The sequence below is a fragment of the Schistocerca gregaria genome, chromosome 9 (assembly GCF_023897955.1).
Source record: "Schistocerca gregaria isolate iqSchGreg1 chromosome 9, iqSchGreg1.2, whole genome shotgun sequence".
NCBI lineage: Eukaryota > Metazoa > Arthropoda > Insecta > Orthoptera > Acrididae > Schistocerca > Schistocerca gregaria.
In genome coordinates, this window is record NC_064928.1 from 121245504 (window position 1) to 121270689 (window position 25186).

The window sequence follows — 25186 nt, forward strand, 5'->3', positions numbered from 1 at the left end:
CTTCCCATGGTTGGCTTGGAAGCTGTGTACAGAGCACTAGAATGCGCCGGTACAGAGTATCCCAGCAAGTGGATAAAGCGACATCTGTGGGTAGAAACATGCACTGCATGAACGCTGACGGCTGCTGCGTGCACGCTGTGACCCGGAAGTTGCACATGTGCAGGAGCACCGCACGCGTGCACAATTTCTGGCCGGCCCTGCTCTATACAAACGTTTTTCTCCAACATAACAAATACCCGGAAATTATTACATTTTTTTTACATAATATCTTAATGTATCTCCTCAGGATGTCCCTCCAGGTGTTTCGATCATGCATATCCTCTTCTCTGCGCCAAATCTTCTCATTGTTAATCGTGCATTTTGGAGCCAGGTGGTCATAGGGCGTCCTCTTCTCTTCTTTCCCTCCGGTTCCCATTCCAGGATCATTTTCGGAATTCTTGCTTCCTCCATTCACCTTACATGCCCGGGCCATCGTAACTCCTTTCTATCCATTACGTCACGTATTCTTTCTCTTACTTCCATTCTCTGTTTTACTGCGTCGTTTCTTGCTTTCTCTTTTAAGGAAATTCTTGTTGATCTTCTCCAGAAGTCTATTTCTATTGCTTGGAGCTTTTTCATGTGTTTCAGATTTGTAGTCCACGTTAGCACTCAATACATAACTACGCTCTCTATTATCGATTTTGGCTCGGTTTATTACATTCGGCAGGTACCTCGTACCTCTGCAGGACACAGGAAACGGTCTGCGCATGGATGACCACGCGCTGCGAAGCACCTGGTAGTGTTTAACAAGTGGCACATTAAACTAACATTCTGGTAGGACCGACAATCTGTGGAGGACTTTCTTTCATCGGTAGGTTACTGGAAAAGTAGTAGTAGTGCACCCCGCCCTAGAGCACTGCTCAAGTGTCCGGGATCCATACCAAACAGAACTACCGGGGGATACGAATTAGGGACACAGGGATATCCACAGAGTCGTTTGACGCACGGTGAGTGTTACGGAAATGCTGAGAGCCTGAACGCTTGCAGATGGACGCAAATAACCCGCTAAAGCATGTTTACATTAATTTTCGTGGTCAGGGTTCACAGTCATGTAGAAATTATTGACTGTAGAAATTATTTATTTCACAATTGCAATTTAGGTCTTTGGGCCATTTTCAAGTGGTTCTGGAAAGGAGTTGCTTCAGTACATGTAGGACTTTGAAATCCTCCTACGGTGACATGTATGAAAACGCCCCTTAGGTCGAAACTGCAATTATGAAATAAATAATTTCTATAGCCAACGTCGAATATGATGTCCTTTAAGAATGCAAACTTGAGAAGTTTCTGTAACTAGTTCTGTTCCTCTTTATCTTGCGCCTCTGTGACGCATTAGAGCGTTAAATGGAAAAACAAAGAAAAGGGAAAGCAGGTGTTTCTAATATGTATGAGGATTGGTTGCACGTCCTGCTCTCCTTCTCTCCCCTTCCTCTCTCCGTCTCTTCCTCTCCCTCTCTTTGTCCGTCTCCTCTTCGTTCCCCCTCTGTCTGTCCACCACCTCCAGTGTTTCTGTGTCCATCTTCCTCTCTACTACTCACTCCATACTCTCCTACCCCCCATCTCTCTCTTTTTATCCTTTCTATTTTCTCCTGCCCTTCTATCCATTTCCTCTTTCCTCCTTTCTCTGACCTTGAGCCTCGTTTATTATTATTGCATATTGAGATTCTGTGGTAGTATTCTAATCATAAACCGATAAGCCATAAATATAACTTTCCTCTTTGCTAACAACCTTTCACTATATACATCACGGTATAAACAATTAAAGTAAAGCGGTCAAGAAAATGTCAAAATTTTTGGTAATAACGTTTCTCCTTTATATAGTGCATAGTTATTTACGTGTTATATACTGTTACAAATAGATCTAAGAATACGCACGTATTCCAATGCAATTTGTGTCAAAACGTCGAATCATTTGGGATCACAATTTCCGGAAATTTACAGTTCCGCGCGTATAAACATTTTCGTTTTACTGATTTCCTCTATAATTATTACACAAATTTTTATATATTACCTGTGGCGCCTTAGTAGGCATACAAGCGGGCCGCTGGTGGCCGAGCGGTTCTAGGCGCTTCAGCCCGGTCGCAGGTTCGAATCCTGCCTCGGGCATGATTGTGTGTGATGTCCTTCGGTTAGTTAGGTTTAAGTAGTTCTAAGTTCTAGGGGACTGATGGCCCCAGATGTTAAGTCCCATAGTGCTCAGAGCCATTTAGGTATACAAAAACGCGCGCTTATTCGGATGCAATGTTTCGTCACAGTTTCGAAGCAACCAGTGACGGAGTTACAGAGATAAAAGGTTTTACACACAAACATTTTCATTTTTATTGATGTATCTGTAAATGTTCATTTGTACGAAACCGTAAGTCTCCGGAAGTTCTTCACTGAATGCTTTTAAATCTCGTCACAACATTGCATTGAAATACGTGAGTGTTTTTACGTACCTTCTGGAGCGCCGTATGGTAAAATATATACATTATATGTACGTATAACGTTTTTATTTATCATACCATATGGTGCTCCAGCAGCTACTCGTATATAAAAACGCCACTCATATTCGAATGCCATTGCTGTAACTAGCGAGCTGAACCGCCCGTAGAGTCTGAAGCAGCCGTCAGGAACCTATGTACTAAAACTAAATACATCTGATATAATGTTCTCCTACGTCCTGCATTAATTTGAACGAATACTTTCGGAATAGTCTGTACTAGTATATAAGAGTGCAAATAATAAAGGAACGGAAATATAATTTTAAAAATGTGGACAGGAAAATACGGAGGGCATTCTTCCTCGGTAAAACGAAGCACTAAAGTTCATAGCTAACAACACGTTCCATTCGCAACAAAATTTTATATGAATGAAAATGGAAAACGTTTTAAGTGTCATGTTTACAAGAAACTCGTTTTCCGTGCTGTTGTGTTTCCGTACTCACTTGCATGACGCTAAACATTAGCCAGGTGCGCCGGCCGCGGTGGTCTCGCGGTTCTAGGCGCGCAGTCCGGAACCGTGCGACTGCTATGGTCGCAGGTTCGAATCCTGCCTTGGGCATGGATGTGTGTGATGTCCTTAGGTTAGTTAGGCTTAAGTAGTTCTAAGTTCTAGGGGACCAATGACCACAGCAGTTGAGTCCCATAGTGCTCAGAACCATTTGAAACATTATCCAGGTGCCAAATGATGGAGAAAGTTTTTGAGCGATGCGTCAAGCCGTGTTTCCCTCTGTTCCAGAAATTTAACAGATTTGTTAAATGGTTTTTGTTGAGTGCAGTTGTACGAGTTAAAACCTAATTCTGTATTTCGGTACATGTATTATCTTAAATAAAACCCGGTGCCTCAGTATTAACCTCAGCAGGAACAAAAACTTTGTTCCTGCTATTTTCTCGACAACTGACATTTTGGAGGCTGTGGCTGCGCACAGAATGCAAATTGACCCTTGGAAAGAATAAAAACAGCAACCAGCCACTATTGATGATGCAATTTATTTCCAAAAGCGGCGCCGTTACCGGTTTCGAACCGACGGGTTCGCCTTCAGACTGGATATCGTTATTATATTACATTTGTTGTTGTGTACACTAGTTGTTAAAAAAACAGCTAAAACAGTACTGTACAATGTGAAATTTGTTAACATTGAGTATAGATTTAAGTGCCATGAAGTGGTTTCTGAAAGTATTTATATGGAGTGTTGCCATGCATGGATGTGAAACATGGACGATAAATAGTTTGGACAAGAAGAGAATAGAAGCTTTCGAAATGTGGTGCTACAGAAGAATGCTGAAGATTAGATGGGTAGATCACATAACTAATGAGGAGGTATTGAATAGAATTGGGGAGGAGTTTGTGGCACAACTTGACAAGAAGAAGGGGCCGGTTGGTAGGACATGCTCTGAGGCATCAAGGGATCACAAATTTATCATTGGAGGGCAGCGTGGAGGGTAAAAATCGTAGAGGGAGACCAAGAGATATATACACTAAGCAGATTCAGAAGGATGTAGGTTGCAGTAGGTACTGGGAGATGAAGAAACTTGCACAGGATGGAGTAGCATGGAGAGCTACATCAAACCAATCTCAGAACTGAAGACAACAAAAACAACAACAACAACAACAAGAATGTGATTGTGTCAGTTTTCGACAAAATTTGCGTGTTATGATAACACAAGATAAATATAATTTATGAACGACGGAAACAACGCATAATATACACTTAAGCGCCAAAGAAACTGGTAAAAGCATCCGTATGCAAATACAGATACATGCAAACGGCGCTGCGGTCAGCAACTCCTATGTAAGACAAGTGTGGGGCGCAGTTGTTAGATCGGTTACTGCTGCTATAGTGGAAGAATACACTACTGCCCATTAAAATTGCTACAACACTAAGATGACGTGCTACAGACGCGAAATTTAGCCGACAGGAAGCAGATGCTGTGATATGCAAATGATAAGTTTTTCAGAGCATTCACACAAGGTTGGCGCCGGTGGCAACACCTACAACTTGCTGACATGATGAAAGTTTCCAACCGATTTCTCATACAGAAACTGCAGCTGACCGGCGTTGCCTGGTGAAACGTTGTTGTGATGCCTCGTGTAAGGAGGAGAAATGCGTACCATCACGTTTCCGACTTTGATAAAGGTCGGATTATAGCCTATCGCGATTGCGGTTTATCATATCGCGACATTGCTGCTCGCGTTGGTCGAGATCCAATGACTGTTAGCAGAATCGGTGGTTCAGGAAGGTAATACGGAACGCCTTGCTGGATTCCAACGGCCTCTTGTCACTAGCAGTCGAGATGACAGGCATCTTATCCGCATGGCTGTAACGGATCGTGCAGCCACGTCTCGATCCCTGAGTCAACGGATGGGGACGTTGGCTAGACAACGAACATCTGCACAAACAGTTCGACAACGTTTGCAGCAGCATGGACTATCATATCGGAGAGCGTGGCTGCGGTTACCCTTGACGCTGCAACACAGACAGGAGCGTCTGCGATGGTGTACTCAACGACGAACCCGTGTGCACGAATGGCAAAACGTCATTTTTTTTTTCGAATGAATCCAAGTTCTGTTTACAGCATCGTGATGCTCGCATCCGTGTTTGGCAACATAGAACTTAGAACTACGTAAACCTAACTAACGACATCGCACACATCCATGCCCTAGGCAGGATTCGAACCTGCGACCGTAGCGGTTGCGCGGTTCCAGACAGAAGCGCCTAGAACCGCTCGGTCACACCGGCCGGCCAGGTGTACCAGTTTCTTTGGCTCTTCAGTATTGATGTCACTGGAAGAGCGTGTCAGGTTTCTTTTCGAGCTGTGGTAGGATGGTACTGTAGTGCCGCAGATCTGAAGGCAGCCCGCGGCGCCCGAAACCGGGGATTGTTTATCTAGAATGGCGTCGGCGCCAGGTGGAGGTTTGGTAAGACACGGGGAATGCCGCCTGGGGTCAATGACCGGCTGCGCTCCCGCCTAGCCTACGCCGCACCGCTACGCCGCCGCTCCTCCGGCAGCCAGCCCAAGGTCGTGTGCCGTACACGTGCGTCACGCGCCGAGCGGCCGCCATTGTGTCCGACTCGCGGGACACTGACGGCGGCAAAGTGCCGGAATCTGTTCTTCGGTGTCGTGATTACACTTTAGGCTGGAACAGATTTTCCTAGCACCCGAAAAGATTTTGGGTGCGGACACGTATCTCCGCCATCTGTTCCGACTTGGTCGGAACGGTGAAGTGAGCTGAGCACCACCAGGTAGGGCTGTGGCGATTCGTGAATGAGTCGTTCATTTGAACGACTGTAAACAAAGAATCGAATCGTCGTTCAAAAGAATCGTAAGAGCGATTGCGTGTTTCCGAGTCGTGACGATTCCAAGTTCCAACGATTCATCGATTCTTAGTACGCTATGCTCCGAAGGCAAGTTCCCGAATCATGCCGAGTCGTCCCGAATGATTACGACCGCCAGATTGCAGTCGAGTGGAGGATGCGTGTGAACTAGAGATGGGCAAACTGAAACACGTAACTGTTTCGAAACAAATGAAACAGTACAATGTAATGTTTCGATACGCTGTTTCGAAACAGTGAAACAGTTCGTGTTTAGTAATCTAATAAACCTACACATTTTATCATCTTGAATGTCTACTGTATAAGTATGTCCATATAAACACAAATGAGGAGCGAGAGCGCTAATCATATTGCAGAAAGTATGAAACTATCACTTAGGCGTATAGGCATTTCGTATTTCCTGCAGCGAATGTACTGCTTTCGTGTCGTGTGACTTTCATACTTTTCAATTGGCTGAGAACAGCCATATCTGAAGACAGAAGAACCACCACGAACGGAACTGGAGGTGGGAGCAAACTGCTACTGGGATTCCCACATTCCGTTAGTATGGGTAATATACCCATCCTGCTTATTTCCATGTACACAAAGGGAATCATTGTGGATAATAGGCACATTGACTATAGACTCACAGATAATTCGAAAAAATAATATAATATAACACAAAATTTTTTTGTCTTTCAAGGTGTTTCGAACCTTTACTATAAATTCACCACTGTCCCCAGCCCTTCCCGTTCACCATTACACTATAAGTGATATGTCAATCAGATTGCTTGCAATTATACCTACATCAAATTTATGTATGTGTCTAGTAACTGTCACTCTACGCCTCTTTGTTCAAAATGTGGTAGGTTTACTTGGGTTTCTTAATATGATTACTGCACATGAACAGAGAAGCGTATGTTATAAAAAAAGTGTAATTTAACTGAATGATTTTCACATATTTATTATTTTGAATGAGAATAGTATGCGTTGTTTTATTGTTTGGTTAGTGTTTATAAAGCAGATGTTACGCCATTTCGGAATAGGACAGTCAGATAGAAACGAAGCTTTATTTTCGGAAATGTTAAGCTTCATGCTATTGCCTGTCAAAAAGATTTCGACACTCTTGAAAGTGTTTCATGAAGTGGTATGTTGTGTTTCAGTACCTGTGCCGGCCCGAATCTCGTCCGACACAGAGCGGAATGAAACATCACTGTTTCGATACAATCAGTCCGTTCCAAGCACAGGTGGACTGAAACAGCCTTATTTTGAAACAACGATACAGCTTCTGTGTCTGGCTCGAGATCGAATCTGGTGCGGTTATCCGAGACAGGGGCGGAATGAAACACCACTGCATCGAAACAGTGACCCACAGCCGTTCCGAAACACTGAAACAGTTCCACGTATCGATACACTGTATCGAAACGTAGAAACAGTGGCCAGGTCTGGTGTGAACAAAGGAAGCTCGGAACGAACAAACGAAGTTCGTGGGCCTTAATATTACTCGTGAAAACCAAGCTGACACTTGGCGGTGGCTGACGGGAACGAGCGAAAAGGCATTTCCCATTTAGTATCCCTATATAGTGCACATGCGCGGATTCGTATCATCCTACGTTTTTCTGTGCTCTTTCCAATTCCTCAGCACCTTATATTTCACAATAATTCAACTGTCAGCCCTCACACAATGCAAATTTAGCTTATTTTTTGCTTCGTCGAAATACAAAGCATAGGTATTTTGCTTTTAATTTGTTTGAGGACTTGCTTCTGCCACTACTATTTATGTGAGAAGACGACATACTTCTAAAGTGTAGGATACAATCGTATACAGCGACATTACTTCACTGCTAATTTGCTACTTCTGTTAGCTCCACAACTCCCGCCACTAAATGGCTGTCGCACTAGACCAATATTACAGAGCCTATATAGAGAGAATGTAGGCATTCTAACCAATACCTTTCTTGGCGGATCGCCGTGTAATATCGTCTTTAAACAAAAGCTTTTTAATTATTTATTTCCAATTCGAGCTTTCGAATGTTGGCCTGTTCAGATTCATATTAAATTTTAGTGAAGTAATGTCGACGTATACGATTGAATCCTATTGTTTAGAAGTATATCGTCTTCTCACGTAAATAGTAGTGACAGAGGCAAGTTCTCAGACAAATTAAAAGCCAAATACCTATGCTTTGTATTTAGAAGAAATGAAAGTTACGCTAAATTTGCTGTGTGGGAGGGCTGTCAGCTGCGTTATGAATGACAAGGGTGATGTGGACTTGGAAAGACATCTTAGCACAGAAAAACTTAGAATGATATGAGCCAAACGACGTCTGCCTCACTGCTAGATTTTATTATTATAAAACAGACGTCTGTAGTTAGGCCCCTTCACGATACACAACCAAACTGGCATACCACGTAATTTTGCACCACCTTCCGCTCAAATCGACTCCTCTTTCCTGGCATACTGAAATAAAACAATAGATGCAATCAAATCAAACGTGACCTTTCAACAATTAAGGCATTACACGTATAAATCGAGAATCACACTTTTAACTTCATATTGTAAGTAGGCTGTTTAGGTTTTTTTATTGGTAACGCCGCCGCCACGAAGCGCTCTGTATAAAAATCACTGGCTGTTGCGCAGTTGGAGGTGAACCGCCAGCAGTGGTGGACGTGGGGAGAGAGATGGCGGAGTTTTGAAATTTGTAAGAATTGGTGTCACGAACTGATATATACATATTATGACCATTGAGGTAAATACATTGTTTGTTCTCTATTAAAATCATTCATTTGCTAACTATGCCTATCAGTAGTTAGTGCCTTCCGTAGTTAGAATCTTTTATTTAGCTGGCAGTAGTGGCGCTCGCTGTATTGCAATAGTTCGAGTAACCAAGATTTTTGTGAGGTAAGTGATATGTGAAACGTATAGGTTAATGTTAGTCAGGGCCATTCTTTTGTAGGGATTATTGACAGTCAGATTGCGTTGCGCTAAAAAAATATTGTGTGTCAGTTTAAGCACAGTCGTGTATAATTTTTCAAATGCATCTTTACTCATAAATAAAATATTTCTGGCACATCTTATGAGTTCGATTCTAACCCCATTGACAATTTTAGACCTGTCCTGCCATCTGTGAGTAAGATGTAGAACTTTCTGCATTCCGTAAGAAGCGTGCCATCGCAGACTAGAATAAATCGTGAAAGAATCGTGAACGAATCGTAGGAATCGTGTGAGATTGAATCGTAGGAATCGAATCGGGAGAAAGAATCGTGTTGCCCAACTCTACTACCAAGCAATTGCGACTGCTTTTCTGTGGAACAGTCCCCCTCTCCTTTTCGTATTTACGAGCGTTGCCTACAAAGTAATGCAACCGCATTTTCTTGTTCAACAATTCTTTATTGAACAATGAGAATTACACCAAAACCGACTCAAAGGAAGGCCTCGGGGCTTCTTCGTGGCATCACGTCAGTTAGGCACTGCGTACGCAAGGTCTGTTGCAGGCATACTCATAGTGGTGGTGTCTCTCTCTGACACAGTAAAGTGTGAAACTATTGGTTGTAGTTGACCGACACACACTGTTTTGAGAGATTTCTGCAATCAATTAATTGTGCGATTGATTTCACTTCTTAACAAATAGTGTACTCCTGGACTTAAATTTCCACCTGTTTTAAGGATTAACATACAAAAACAACTTAATGGCCAGCAGGAGCAGAATTCGCGCTTCTTTACCTTATTTGTAAATCTGAGAAAGTTACGTTTCTACTGGGTTGCTTTTACAAGAAACTGCGGACATATTGGTGCTCTTCTTTAGGTTTCTTGGTTGACTATGGGGTGAGGAGCACTGAATGTTAATGAAATATCTTGCGATTGTACACGTTGGGGGAGGGGTGGGCAACAGAAGAAGAGGCAAAAGAGAGATACTTGTTTCGTCAAATAAAATTTTTGTATCTTATAAAGATTCTCCGTTCAGTTGCAAAAGGGGAATATTTATTTTTTCTAATGTGCATCTTTAAAAAAAGTTTAAGCTGAGCAGTATTTTAGATGTATGAAGCCATTTTGTTTCCTGTTTAGAATTTCTTTCGTTGAAAACGACTGTAATCTAATGACTGGCAACAATTGGACATCTACACATGTAAATTAGTTCACATTTCCAGTGACGATGTCACACGAAAATAAAAATAAAAAATAAATGAATAAAAGAAACGAGTTAATTGCAAGGGGGTTGGGGTGAGGTTTGATAACAAAATGTATCAAGTAAATATAGTTACTTGAATGTAAAATTTCCGAAGCTTGCAATGGGGCAAAGCACCTTCTCATATTGATTTACGTTTGTTTCGACAGGATTCAGTAACACAGAACTATAATGTTCATTTGTAGCTTTACGATAGCAAGAAACTCTTTCATCTAAATAAAACTGCAGAATCCAAAATAATACCAAACATTTTGTCCAAAAATAAGAGATTTATAGTGACAACCACGCCCAGGCGTTTCTGCCTGCAACAGACCTGGCGTTCGCCTGGCTAGCTGAAGTGACGTCACCAACAAGCGCCGAGGCCTTCCTTTGAGTCGGTGTTGACTACACACACAAATGAACCGATTCCATGGCGTTGCTCCAGCGTCAAACAAGGGCGTGTGTGCCCTGTAGGTATCCTTCCTTGTCCTGGTGGCGGAGCTAGTGCTTCACTTTGTGAATCACCTCCTCATCATCCTCAAAATGTCTTCCATGAAGCCGGCCGCAGTGGCCGGACGATTCTAGGCGCTTCAGTCTGGAACCACACGAACGCTACGGTCGCAGGTTCCGATCCTGCCTCGGGAAAGAATGTGTGTGATGTCCTCAGGTTAGTTAGGTTTAACAAAAGCAAAACGAGGATAATGGAATGTAGTTGAATTAAGTCGGGTGAAGCTGAGGGAATTAGATTAGCAAATGAGACACTTAAAGTAGTAAATGAGTTTTGCTATTTGAGGAGCAAAATAACTGCTGATGGTCGAAGTAGAGAGGATATAAAATGTAGACTGGCAATGGCAAGGAAAGCGTTTCTGAAGAAGAAAAATTTGTTAACATCGAGTATAGATTTAAGTGCCAGGAAGTCGTTTCTGAAAGTATTTGTATGTAGCCATGTATGGAACTGAAACATGGACGATAATTAGTTTCGACAAGAAGAGAATAGAAGCTTTCGAAATGTGGTGCTACAGAAGAATGCTGATTGGATGGGTAGATCACATAACTAATGAGAAGGTATTGAATAGAATTGGGGAGAAAAGGAGCTTGTGGCACAACTTGACTAGAAGAAGGGATCAGTTGGTAGGACGTGTTCTGAGACATCGAGGGATCACCAATTTAGTATTGGAGGGCGGAGTGGAGGGAAAAAATCGTAGAGTGAGACCAAGAGATGAATACACTAAGCAGATTCAGAAGACTGTAGGCTGCAGTACGTACTGGGAGATGAAGAAACTTGCACAGGATAGAGTAGCATGGAGATGTGCATCAAACGAGCCTCAGGACAAGACCACAACAACACCTCTAGGGGCCTGATGACCTCAGCTGTTAAGTCCCATAGTGCTCAGAGCCATTTGAACCATTTTTTCTTCCATGGATGGCGTCCTTTAATGGCCCAAACAATTGGAGATCCGAGGTGACAAGGTCAGGGCTGTAAGGTGCATGGGATAATATTATCCAACCCTGTTTTGCGATGTGATCAGTAGTCCTCAGACTTGTGTGGGGCCGAGCGTTACCGTGCCGCAGCAAAACATCAACTAGTTTGCTGTGGCACCGGAGGCGCCGGAAGCGCGAATTGAGTTTTGCTAATGTGTTGACGTATGCTTCCGAATTAATGGTGGCGCCTCTTGGTATCACACCTTCACAGTCCCAGAACATGGTGATCATGACCTTACCGGCGAAAGCAGTTGCTTTGAATTTTTTCTTCTGTGTGGAGTGGGAATGACGCCATACCATCGACTGTCGTTTTGTTTAAGGCTCAAATTGGTGAGCCCAGGTTTGCTCACCTGTCACAATCCGGGGCAAGAAGGTCTCCCCCTCAGTTTCCAAAAGTTGCAACAAAGCAAGACAAATGTTTTTCTGTTGCGATTTGTGACCCACCGTTAGACCCCGCGGGACCCATCTTGCACACGCTTTTCAATATCCAGGAGTGCAGACAATTGCATCCACAGTTCATTTGCCATTTAACAGAGACTGAACCAATTGCCGAGTCGTTATGCGTCTGTCCTCGCGAATGACAGCATCAGCTCGCTGCAACAAGTCAGGTGTGACGGCCGTGGATGGTCTCCCCGACCACTGCAATTCATAGAGCTGCGCCGGATCACATTTTGATGACCCCATCCTCCGTGCCCAGCGACTATCTGCAGTTCTGTCGACAGCAGATGCTCCATAGACTTTGCACAAGCGTTTGTGAATATTCCCCACAATTTCTTTCTCTCCAGTGAGAAATTCAACGATCGCACATGGCTTCTATCGTATATCACCTACAGACCCCACTTTGAAACTGACCTGCAGCTACGCTACCTGTCGGGAGTGACGGAAACTTGGTGCGCTCATTGAGGGGACTTCAGTTAATACATACGTAACGTTTCGCATTCGTAGCACTGTTTTCGCCTGAGAAAAAGACAGAGAGTTTCCAAGTTGGGAATAACAGGAGATTTGCCGTGTAACTAAAAGAACTCTCCCAGAAATGAGGAATGAGAACTATTTTTAATATAATTCTGGGATAATATATGCTAGCCAAAAAATGTGAGAGGGTAGTACATGTATTCGTGCATTTATCTCTATGTATACATAGTAAGTCCGGAACCGCGCTGCTGCTGCGGTCGAAGGTTCGTATTCTGCCTCAGGCATGGATGTCAGGTTAGTTGGTGTGGTGTGCGTACTGTAAGACCTTCAGTACACATCATCAGATTATTTGACTTGTCGCTCTAACGAAGTAGGCGAGTGTCAGCAATATATCTCGTGGTTTTATCGTGGCGTGTTTATCTTCTGCCGTTAGGTCAGACGATAGAAATGCCACTTGCACACTTACAGTAGCAGATTGACGGTGACCAACGTTAAACAGAGCTTGATTAATTTTCACATACATATATTAAAATAAGCATAATAATTACTTAACTTGGTTCTGGATGCTATTTACAATTCACAATCTGAAGTTCCGTGGTACGTTAATCTTATTCTTACATACAGGGTGTTACAAAAAGGTACTGCCAAACTTTCAGGAAACATTCCTCAAACACAAATAAAGAAATGATGTTAAGTGGACATGCGTCCGGAAACGCTTAATTTCCAAGTTAGAGCTCATTTTAGTTTCGTCAGTATGTACTGTACTTCCTCGATTCACCGCCAGTTGGCCCAATTGAACGAAGGTAATGTTGACTTCGGTGCTTGTGTTGACATGCGACTCATTGCTCTACAGTACTAGCATCAAGCACATCAGTACGTAGCATCAACAGGTTAGTGTTCATCACGAACGTGGTTTTGCAGTCAGTGCAATGTTTACAAATGCGGAGTTGGCAGATGCCCATTTGATGTATGGATTAGCACGGGCCAATAGGCGTGGAGAGGTACGTTTGTATCGAGACAGATTTCCAGAACGAAGGTGTCCCGACAGGAAGACGTTCAAAGCAATTGATCGGCGTCTTAGGGAGCACGGAACATTCCAGCCTATGACTCGCGACTGGGGAAGACCTAGAACGACGAAGACACCTGAAATGGACGAGGCAATTCTTCGTGCAGTTGACGATAACCCTAATGTCAGCGTCAGAGAAGTTGCTGCTGCACAAGGTAACGTTGACCACGTCACTGTATGGAGAGTGCTGCGGGAGAACCAGTTGTTTCCGTACCATCTACAGTGTGTGCAGGCACTATCAGCAGCTGATTCGCCTCCACGGGTACACTTCTGCGAATGCTTCATCCAACAGTGTGTCAATCCTCATTTCAGTGCAAATGTTCTCTTTACGGATGAGTCTTCATCCCAACGTGATCAAATTGTAAATTTTCACAATCAACATGTGTGGGCTGACGAGAATCCGCACGCAATTGTGCAATCACGTCATCAACACAGATTTTCTGTGAACGTTTGAGGAGGCATTGTTGTGATGTCTTGATTGGGCCCCATGTTCTTCCACCTACGCTCAATGGAGCACGTTATCATGATTTCATACGGGATACCTGTGCTGCTAGAACATGTACCTTTACAAGTACGACACAACATGTGGTTCATGCACGATGGACCTCCTGGACATTTCACTCGAAGTGTTCGTACGCTTCTCAACAACAGATTCGGTGACCGATGGATTGGTAGAGGCGGACCAATTCCATGGCCTCCACGCCCTCCTGACCTCAACCCTCTTGACTTTCATTTATGGGGGCATTTGAAAGCTCTTGTCTACGCAACCCTGGTACCAAATGTAGAGACTCTTCGTGCTCGTATTGTGGACGGCTGTGATACGACACGCCATTCTCCAGGGCTGCATCAGCGCATCAGGGATTCCATGCGACGGAGGGTGGATGCATGTATCCTCGCTAACGGAGGACATTTTGAACATATCCTGTAACAAAGTGTTTGAAGTCACGCTGGTACGCTTGTTGCTGTGTGTTTCCATTCCATGATTAATGTGTTTTTGAGAGAAGTAATAAAATGAGCTCTAACATGGAAAGTAAGCCTTTCCGGACACATGTCCATATAACATATTTTCTTTCTTTATGTGTGAGGAATGTTTCCTGACGGTTTGGTCCTACCTTTTTGTAACATCCTGTGTGTCTCTAATACTTGACAAAAGTGTCTAAGAATTTACCTTCATGGCTATCTACAGGAATATGGTAATCTTACTAGGCGCAGACTGAAACTTGACTTTAGACTGGTACAGACTGATGGAGACTAATGCAGACTGACTAATCGGAGGTCTGTACTCTCGTTATAATACCTCGCGCGTTCAGGTATCACTGCGCGAGTGTGATCCGCGAGGAGAAAAGGTTCTACGCTAGCAGCAATCTCATTGTCTGCGTTACATATTAATACGCGGATCGGCGGAAGCAGAATTTGGTCCGTCTCTGTGGCACCGCCATCTCGTAGTGCGAGCGCAGCGCCTGTGCTGTTGTGCTTAGCGGGGCGGGCTCTAGTGGGAAAGTTGTGTACGCCCTGACTACGCGGAACTATGTACACAACAGTTAGCTTCAAATGGTTCAAACGGCTCTGAGTACTATGGGACTCAACTGCTGAAGTCATTAGTCCCCTAGAACTTAGAACTAGTTAAACGTAACTAACCTAAGGACGTCACACACATCCATGCCCGAGGCAGGATTCAAACCTGCGACCGTAGCGGTCACGCGGTTCCAGACTGCAGCGCCTACAACCGCACGGCCACTTCGGCCGGCTAACAGTTAGGTTTAAATAGTTTAAGCTGTAGGGGACTGATGAGTTCAGAAGTTAAGTCCCATAGTGCTCAGTCCCATTGAACTAAAATTACCGCATACCGATTAACATACCGACCCCAAGAAGATAAGAAACGGGGCCAGGAGAGGGAGGAGGAAGATGCAGCCAAGCATAATTCGCCATTACGAAAATTAAATACAACGAAAAAAAAAGAAACGCTACAAAGCGACAAATCGCGATTTTACCAACACGCTCCTCTCCGTGGTGAACATGTGCACGTGTGTCTCAGAAGAACTCACGAGTGGACAGCCGGAATTCCCACACTTGCCCGCCAGTGGTCGGATAGGGGCCGCCATGTTCTCACGGCAGTGAACGCTAGCCACTGTGGGAATAACCCGCCAGCTGACGGCGCCCAACTCCCAGGTCCTCGCTACTGACGCGGCGTCACTTTGCATCAGTCCATATTGCGACGTCAACCGCACGAAACGGAATGACACGGAAAGCGACGTCGTCGTCAGATCATCCCCTGTTCTCCCAGGTTCTCTCGCCGTGAAACGTTGATGGTGTGCTTCCGCCCACGTAAAGATGTGACCTTAAAACACAGCCCAACGCACTTCAGCAAAAATACTTCAGCGTACGTTCTACTGGCGGGCTACGTTTTAGGAATGTTACGTGGTTGCAAGGGATGTGACGACGGAATCTTTGTACACATTCGTATGTTTTTCCTTTCTTACCTTTATAGCGTAATGACACTATTCTAAGGCTTTCGCAGGAATTAACATTTCTAAATGCGTTCAGTGCAGTGACGGTACGTCTGTGAAGATATTTCTGACGATGATGGCATGTGCCTTTCAAGCGCATTACACTACTGGCCATTTAAATCACTACACCAAGAAGAAATGCAGATGATAAACGGGTATTCATTGGACAAATATATTATACTAGAGCTGAGATGTGATTACATCTTAACGCAATTTCGGTGCATAGATCCTGAGAAATCAGTACCCAGAATAACCACCTCTGGTCGTAATAACGGCCTTGATACGCCTGGCCATGCAGCTTCAACGCGATACCACAGACCATCAAGAGTAGCGACTGGCGTATTGTGACAAGCCACTTGCTCGGCCACCATTGACCAGACGTTTTCGATTGGTGAGAGATCTGGAGAATGTGCTGGCCAGGGCAGCAGTCGAACTTTTTCCGTATCCAGAAAGGACCGTGCAGGACCTACAACATGCGGTCGTGCATTATCCTGCTGAAATGTAGGGTTTCGCGTGGATCGAATAAAGGGTAGAGCCACGGGTCGTAACAAATTCGAAATGTAACGTCCACTGTTCAAAGTGCCGTCAATGCGCGCGAGAGGTGTTTAAAGAGATGGGGCCCCTCCACGCCCGCACCAACGTGGTGACCAAACCAAAAGTTCTACTGTCACCTCCGTCAACTTGTTAGTTATCTAATTAGTGGATCACAGGATGCTGGGCTGTGATGTTATCCGTGCGTCTGGGTAAGATTACGCATTAACACGGTCCATCAGGTGATAGATTGTGGACGAAACGCGAATGAGGGTAGCGATTTGAAGAGCAGAAGGAAAAAGGTGCCATCGCTCGTGCCGTGGGAAAAAAACCTCTGCGACAGTGGGATGGGCAGTAAGAGCAGTTGTGGCTTACTAGCTGCGATAGTTCATGCAAGGTTAGATTTGTTAGTATGGGTATGATGCATCGTTACAGTGGCAAGCGATGGCGATGTACCCCAGTTGCTGCAGCCGCTACATTCCTGGAACAATCGAGATCGTTATACAGTAGTGGGAGATCGGCCATAGATCATCTCACTGTGTGGGGGATGTGTGGAGCTTGTCTGCATGCAGTGTAGGGTACGGCTTCCCTGCGTAGTGCCAGTTGTTCGGCAGTGTATTCCAGCTGGATATCCAGTAATGGCGTCTGATTAACAGGGGCTCGCCTGTACCGTTATGTTTGCGTATGCTTGGCCATAGATGTTAGGTCCTTACAAGTAAGTCTTTTGGTCTTTTATGTTTCCATCTATGGTTGTGGTCGTAGTTCCCCAGATTCAGAATAAACGGGTTCTGGAGTTTCTGTATAGTCTTGTGGTGAGTTTGTGAATTACCTCCGTGACAGTCTCAAGTCGGTATTCCCGGTGAAGGTCTGCGATGCGTGTGTATAGTGGAGCATTGCTTATGATTTTTGTTTTGTACTTTGTTTTGTATGAGCTGCAGACGGCGCAGGCGTGTAGGCGCAGCGTATCCCCAGACAGGTGTCGGATAAGTAGTTGTGTACACGGACCTCGACACCCTACTGTTCAGTGTGCTACGCCTGTTGGGCATAGGGTAGAGCTGTTTGAGCCTCGCGCTTGCTCGGTTGGTCATGTGTTGTATGTGGTCCCCCCAGAGTAATTTCCGGTCCAGCCAGACAACGAGGTTATTTGACTTTCTCACGGAAACGTATTGGGCGTGCATGTAGATTTATTGGTCTGCAGCATCAGTGTTTGCGCAGTTGCTTCGGTCTTCTAGTGAACAGAACGGCTTCGCACTTGTCGACGTTTACTCTAACACACCATTTCTCCAACGAAGGCTCGGCCACTCTGAGTGCAGTCTGTAGGCCTGACGTAATGTTCGATGCTTTCCAATCTTGCTCGAGTATGGCTGTGTCATCCGTGTTGACTGCCATCGTTGTGTTGTGTGTGGTTGGGAGATCGATTATGTAGAGGTCAAATAGTAGGGGTCCTAGGATGCTTCCCTGGGGTACTCCCACGTGTATACCGTGTCGATTGTTTTCCCTGCACGTCAGTGTTGAAACTCCTGTCTGTGAGGTGTGAGTGTATTAGACGCACCAGTCCGTCGGGAAATCCCATGTCGCTGAGTTTGCGAATGAGGCCGTTGTGCCATAGACGGTCGAAAGCCTTTTCGATGTCCAGAACACCGCCCCTGTAGCTTTAAAGCCATATGTTATATGTTCAACGACCCGTAAGAGTTGTTGTGTTGTGGGCTGGTCATTCCTGAAGCCGCATTGCTCCGGTCTCAGGATGTCATTTGTTATGCAGTGCCTAGTTATGCGTTTCAGAATCACCTTCTCAACAATCTTACTGAGCGAGCTCAGAAGACTGATGGGTCGGTAATTTTGTGGGAGGCTGTGGTCTTTCCCCGGCTTCCTGAACATCAGGACCTTAGCCGTCTTCCAAAAGGCGGGGAAATGTTGGTGTTTTAGTATGGCATTCGTTATGTGTGTTAGGTACTCATTTGCTTTATCCGTGAACTCCTGGAGGACACGGTTTGGAATGCCATCATGACCAGGGGCTTTCCTAGCAGTGGAATAGCCCAGGAGACGTCGGTTGTGCTAGCATGTCGAATGTCGTCGCGCGATGGTTGGGCTAGAATGCGTGTAACCTCCTGGTCAGTAGCAAGTATGAACACTGGATTAGATGGTACCAGGTTCTGTGTGAATGACGCTGCGAGTGTGCGGGCCATTAGTTCTGCTTCTCTTCCGCTGAGTATGCTGGTCCGTCAGGCCCTTGAAGTGTTGGGGTGTATATTTTCTCCCTGGTGAAGTGTCGGGCTAGTTGCCACCCGCCAGGTCGTGCGGTGTTCAGCCCTTCGAGTTTTCGGTTCCACTGTTGTGTTCTATGTGTTTGTATTTTGTCGTGTATGATGCCCTGTAGCCTGTTAAGGTGCCGTTGGAAGTACTGACGCCTGGTGCGCTGCCATTGTCTCCCGAGGCGATTCCTCATTGAGTTTACGCCCAGGATTTCCTGGGGCAGGGCAGCACTGTGTTATTGTGAGGTGCGATCAGGTGTGGTGCCAGCCATTACGTCCTGGACGGCGTTAATGAGGGTTTCTACTGCCCCATCAATTTGCGCTGTTTCATTAATTTTCGTGTATGGGTGGGATGTGGCTATCGAGCGTAACCAATGGCACCCCATACCATCACGCTGGGTGATACGCCACAATGGCGATGACTAATACAAGCTTCCAATGTGCGGTCATCGCGATGTCGCCAAACAGGGATGCGACCATCATGATACTGTAAAGAGAACCTGGATTCATCCGAAGAAATGACGTTTTGCCATTCGTGCACCCAGGATCGTCGTTGAGTACACCATCGCTGGCGCTACTGTCTGGGATGCAGCGTCAAGGGTAACCGCAGCCACGGTCTCCGAGCTGATAATCCATGCTGCTGCAAATGTCGTCGAACTGTTCGTGCAGATGGTTGTTGTCTTGCAAACGTCCACATCTGTTGACTCAGGGATCGAGGCGTGGCTGCACGATCCGTTACAGGCACGCGGATAAGATGTTTGTCATCTCAACTGCTAGTGATACGAGACCGTTGCGATCCAGCACGGCCTTCCGTATTGTCCTCCTGAACCCACCGATTCCATATTCTGCTAAGCCAAGTTTCACTAGGCAACGCCGGTCAACTGCTGTTTATGTATGAGAAATTGGTTGGAAACTTTTAGCACGTTGTAAGTGTCATCATCGGCGCCAACCTTGTATGAATGCTCGCTAATCATTTGCATATCACAGCATCTTCTTCCTGTCGGTTAAATTTCACGTCTGTATGACGTCATTTTCGTGGTGTGGCAACTTTAACGGCCAATAGTGTAAATTAGTGCTTTCGCATTGTTTGTCGCTGAGTATTCATTTCAGTTTTCAAACTGAGTACTGCTAATCACGGATAAATTTAAAATTATCAATGAGGCCTACTAAAATTACATCGTTTGCGTGGTCTTCAGTCCGAATTCTGTTTCCTAAGGTTCTCCACGATACGCTGCCTGTTCGCCTCTGCATAACTACTGTAACCCACATCCACTTGAACCTTCCAACTCTAACCAATCTTTACTCTTAGAATTTTTGCCCCCACTGACCTCGGTTACGAAATGGTGACTTCAGGATACGTCCTACCCCATCTTCTAGACTTACTGTGCAACAGAGCACTTTTCTCACCGATTCCATTTGTTACGCGATTTAACCATTTCACCTTTAACATTTTTCTGTAACTTAACATTATAAAATCCTCAATTCTCTTCTTGTGTGTAATTTTTTTGTCCATCTATAACTTACATGCAACGTGATACTACAGACAAGTATGTTCAAAGAAGACGTCTTAACTCCTAAGTTTATATGTCAGAGTATTTCTTCTCTTCAGAAAAGCATTCCTCCAGTGTACAATTTGCATCCCCTTATTCTCTTCAGTCGTCAGTTCTTCAGGTATCCAAACAGCAAAACTAGTCTGTTACTGTCAGCGTTCCGCATTCTAATCAAAATCCCTCAACTGACTGAATTCAGATACACTCCATTGCCTCGTTTTACTGTTACCGATGTTCATCTTACAACTACTTTTCAAACTATCATCCATTCCGACCAACATCTTTCAGGCTCTTAGCTGTTTCTAACAGAACTACAAATAATCAGCAATTATATATTTCTTTTATTTCTCCTCCCTCAAGTGTAATTTATTTCGAAGCACTGTGCGTCTAGCACCGAACTACCAATCTGCGCTCAAAGTCTGTGAATTCCCACCGTGCGGCCATAATAATGTCGGACGCCTTTTCACATGAGTCACCTGAGCACAACTCACAGCTCTGGCAAAGGACTGCACTTTTACACCTTATGTACTGATACTGTCGCCATCTATATATGTGCATATCGCTGTCCTACGACTTTTGTCACCTGAGTGTGGAGACTTCGACATACCGTATTTTAAGGATTGTAAAACGCTATGGACTATAAGACGCACCTTAATTTATAGGAAATTATTAAAAAATAACATTTTTACCTTGTTATTACTAGCCTGCGAAGCCATACTATAAAAAAAATCTTAGTTTATAAAACCGAACTGACCTTTAAAATCCCTGAAAATCGTCGTCTGAACTTTCTTATTCTTCCTCTTCGTCGTCATCGTCGACCTCTTCATATACAGGGTGTTACAAAAAGGAACGGCCAAACTTTCAGGAAACATTCCTCACAAACAAATAAAGAAAGGATGTTATGTGGACATGTGCCCGGAAACGCTTATTTTCCATGTTAGAGCTCATTTTAGTTTGGTCAGTATGTTCTTCCACCTACGCTCAATGGGGCACATTATCATTATTTCATACGGGGTACTCTATCTGTGCTGCTGGAACATGTGCCTTTACAAGTACGACACAACATGTGGTTCATACACTGTGGAGCTCCTGCACATTTCGGTCGAAGTGTTCGTACGCTTCTCAACAACAGATTCGGTGACCGATGGATTGATAGAGGCGAGCCAATTCCATGGCCTCCACGCTCTCGTGACCTCAACCCTCTTGACTTTCATTTATGGGGGCATTTGAAAGCTCTTGTCTACGCAACCCCGGTACCAAATGTAGAGGCTCTTCGTGCTCGTATTGTGGACGGCTGTGATACAATACGCCATTCTCCAGGGCTGCATCAGCGCATCAGGGATTCCGTGCGACGGAGGGTGGATGCATGTATCCTCGCTAACGAAGGACATTTTGAACATGTCCTATAACAAAGTGTTTGAAGTCACGCTGGTACGTTCTGTTTCTGAGTGTTTCCATTCCATGATTAATGTGATTTAAAGAGAAGTAATAAAATGAGCTCTAACATGGAAAGTAAGCGTTTCCTGACACATGTCCACATAAAGTATTTTCTTTCTTTGTGTGCGAGGAATGTTTCTTGAAAGTTTGGCCGTACCTTTTTGTAACACCCTGTATAAAATTGTGTTCACTGCCACAGAGAGCGTTACTTATGCTGAAAGATTTAACCATAATGTCTTTTATCACTCTGGACTACGACTGTTTTATCTCCTGACACACTTCTTTGACTGTAGGTCGTGAATTCATGCTGGGTTTCATCCATCATCCATTTGTTCCATTCCTCTGTATGATACACTTCAAATTGTTTATTTATCGAGACACCAAAAGGAGCAATTGTGAAGTAACTCCTTCGGGAATGACAGCAAACTCTCTATTTCCCTGTCTCAATTCCTTTTTCACTGAAATTTTAAAAATCGTTCAAATGGCTCTGAACACTACGGGACTTAACATCTGAGGTGATCAGTCCCCTAGAACTTAGAACTTCTTAAACCTAAGTAACCTAAGGACATCACACACATCCATGCCCGAGGCAGGATTCGAACCTGCGACCGTAGCGGGTACGCGGTTCCAGACTGAAACACCTAGAACCGCAGGGCAACCCCGGCCGGCTCAGAAATTTCCAAATGGCTACTGAACTGATCTAGCACAAGAAGAGTTCTTGAATAAAGGACCTTTCCTTCCCTCACACACTCTGTTAATCCGTAATTTAATGCCACAGTCGTCCATCCAACACATATAATGGTTTAAATGGCTCTGAGCACTATGGGACTTAACTTCTAAGGTCATCAGTCCCCTAGAACTTAGAACTATTTAAACCTAACTAACCTAAGGGCATCACACACATCCATGCCCGAGGCAGGATTCGAACCTGCGATCGCAGCGGTCGCGCGGTTCCGGACTGTAGCGCCTAGAATAGCACGGCCACACAGGTCGGCGCATATCATGTACAAAAACAACAACACCTGGCGGTATTTCAGGTTTTGGCGTTGTTTTGACTTGAAAATAATAATTAGTTTAACACAACATGAAAGGACAGCAGCCTAGTGCATTTTTTCACGTCCACTTGTTGTTTGAGTTACAGTTTCAACACCGTTTATGGCAGCAGTTCTGTTAATCGGTATATCAAATGGCAGAGGAGTTTCGGCAACATTCACTCTTTGGTTTAGTTCCACACTAGTCTTCTTACGATGTTGAATGTTTTCTCTTCATACGCTTGTAGTTTTTTCTGACATGTTTTGGTTTTGCTTCACATGCTAAATTGACGACGCTTCACAAACCTGTAGCATCAACCAGCTCCGTTCTTAATGTGTGTTAAGTTCCACTGCAGAGCTAGCTTACGAATGTGTGAATCATTTTTGTACTAATATCAGTGCCATTTCAACGGTGTCCTTGAATCCATTTAAATGCGTCATCTTCTAGTTTGGCCATTTTGCATTCAGTCATCTATTTACAAATTTAGTCTACCTCACTTTCTTGAGTTCTTTACTAGACCGTTACCAATCACGAATGGCTTAGTGGAGGCCCGAAATGTCACTCGTCTACTCTGTTTCCATTTTCTGCTGCATGTTCTATTACTTGGAATCTATAGCCCGCGTCATAATAACTTTTATTTTTTTTCCCGTCACGAAACTACTTACTAACAAAAATAATGTACTCTTATCGATAATATAAACTACTTTCATTTCAAGTTCACTGGCACCATAGACTGTAATGACTCGTCATAGGCTAGACAGTATTCTGGGTTTGTTATAGCGGGGCGGGAGGGAGACAGAAAAATCTTGTCAATCCCTCTCAGGTCATGTTCGTCGCATCGATGCACTGCTGCTGTCAGTCGAATCCACTGTTGCCAGACAGAAAGAGCTTTCCCGCGGCATCGAATATCTGGCCGTTTTCAAGACTGACGGGCATTTTAAATCAAACACTGGACACTTTTGTATTAATTTCGAGTGTAGGACGCACCTGAATATTGGAGGCAATTTTTTGAAGAAAAAAGCCCGTAAAATTCGGTATGCTCTAAATGTCCCTGGGAAGTGTGTGTGTTACGAGGTCGCTGAACATTGTACAGTAGAGCAAACTGAGTGTTCTACACAGTGGCTCGGTGGTGCCGGTATCTTTTTTGCCGTGTAGAGCCATTGCTGAATGACAGAACGGGAACAGGGGCTTTTGTGGCGCTGTGAAGACGGCACTGTGGTGACTCAGCAGGGGGGCCAACTGCAGAAGGCGAATAGCGGGAGTCGGCGGCCCAAGTGGGTCGCAGCGGAGGAAGAGCAGATCCCGCGAAGGAGGGGTCATCGACTGCGTGGGTTGGCGTTGCGTCAGCGCCGCGCGGCCGTGTTCCCGGTGGCCCGCCGTCATCTCCGCGCATAGCTGCGTTCCGGGTCGCGCGGCACACTTCCAGCTCCCGACGATGCCGCCTTTCTCTAGGAGCGAAACGTCACGGCGCTGCAGGAGCGCTCCACACCCGTGCGCGACTGCCCTCCTCGCACAGAAAGCACTGTGTCGAGGTTTCGACCGAGCTAGACACCGGAGGCCAATTTTACGCCGTGTTTCTCGATCACAGGAAGGTTTTCGAAACAATTTTGCGTCGTCACGTGGTAAACAAGGTATAGGGTGCGGGCAAAGTGTTTCCGTGATTGTATTACCAACCGACTAACACGGTTCATGGTTCACGGTTCATGGTCAGAGTACCAGCTCCAGGTTATCTATCCAGTACCTTCCTGTGGCAAAATAAAGAAAAAAAAAACAGATATTCAATAAAACTTTGAACATAGCTGCTAAGGTTCAGTGACCGTGTCAGAATTATATTGTAACAAATAAGCCCTCGGTCACAAATAATGTCAAAATTGACCTGGTTTCGACGCTACTGTGAGCGTCGTCTTCAGAATTAGACTAACTGTTCTAAAACATATTAGGTATATAATACATTAATAAAACTAAAGTTTGTACTGACTGGAAATAGATGCAGTACTTACAAGTCACATATTAAGAAAGATCTGAGCCGGAAAGGCGACGTCATGAACAGTTGTGAGATGGCGAGCCGCTAAGGGATGCTCGTACTGTGAACAAGGGTTGCAACAAGACTTTTTTGATATGTGACTTGTAAGTACTGCATCTTTTCGAGTCAGTACAAACTTTAATTTTATTAATGTACTCCATACCTAATGTTTTAGTACAGTTAGTCTGATTATGAAGACGACGCTCATAGTAGCGTCGAAGCCAGGTCAATTTTGACTTAATATTTGTGACCGAGGGCTTCCTTCTTACAATATAGATATTCAGTACTTGATATAATGACTGACAGAATTTCAAAATTAAAATGCTGTCGTAATCTACTGGTTAAAAGACTTAATCTTTTGTGAATAATTTAGTACGATAAGACAAGTATTACATTAAAAA

The 25186-nt window shown here is 44.5% G+C and overlaps 1 protein-coding gene across 1 annotated transcript in view; it reads left to right on the forward strand.

Moving 5' to 3' along the window:
* The window catches only part of LOC126291459 (uncharacterized), a 228507-nt gene that overhangs the window by 17803 nt on the left and 185518 nt on the right, over positions 1-25186 (forward strand). The gene's annotated exons all lie outside the window — the stretch shown is intronic.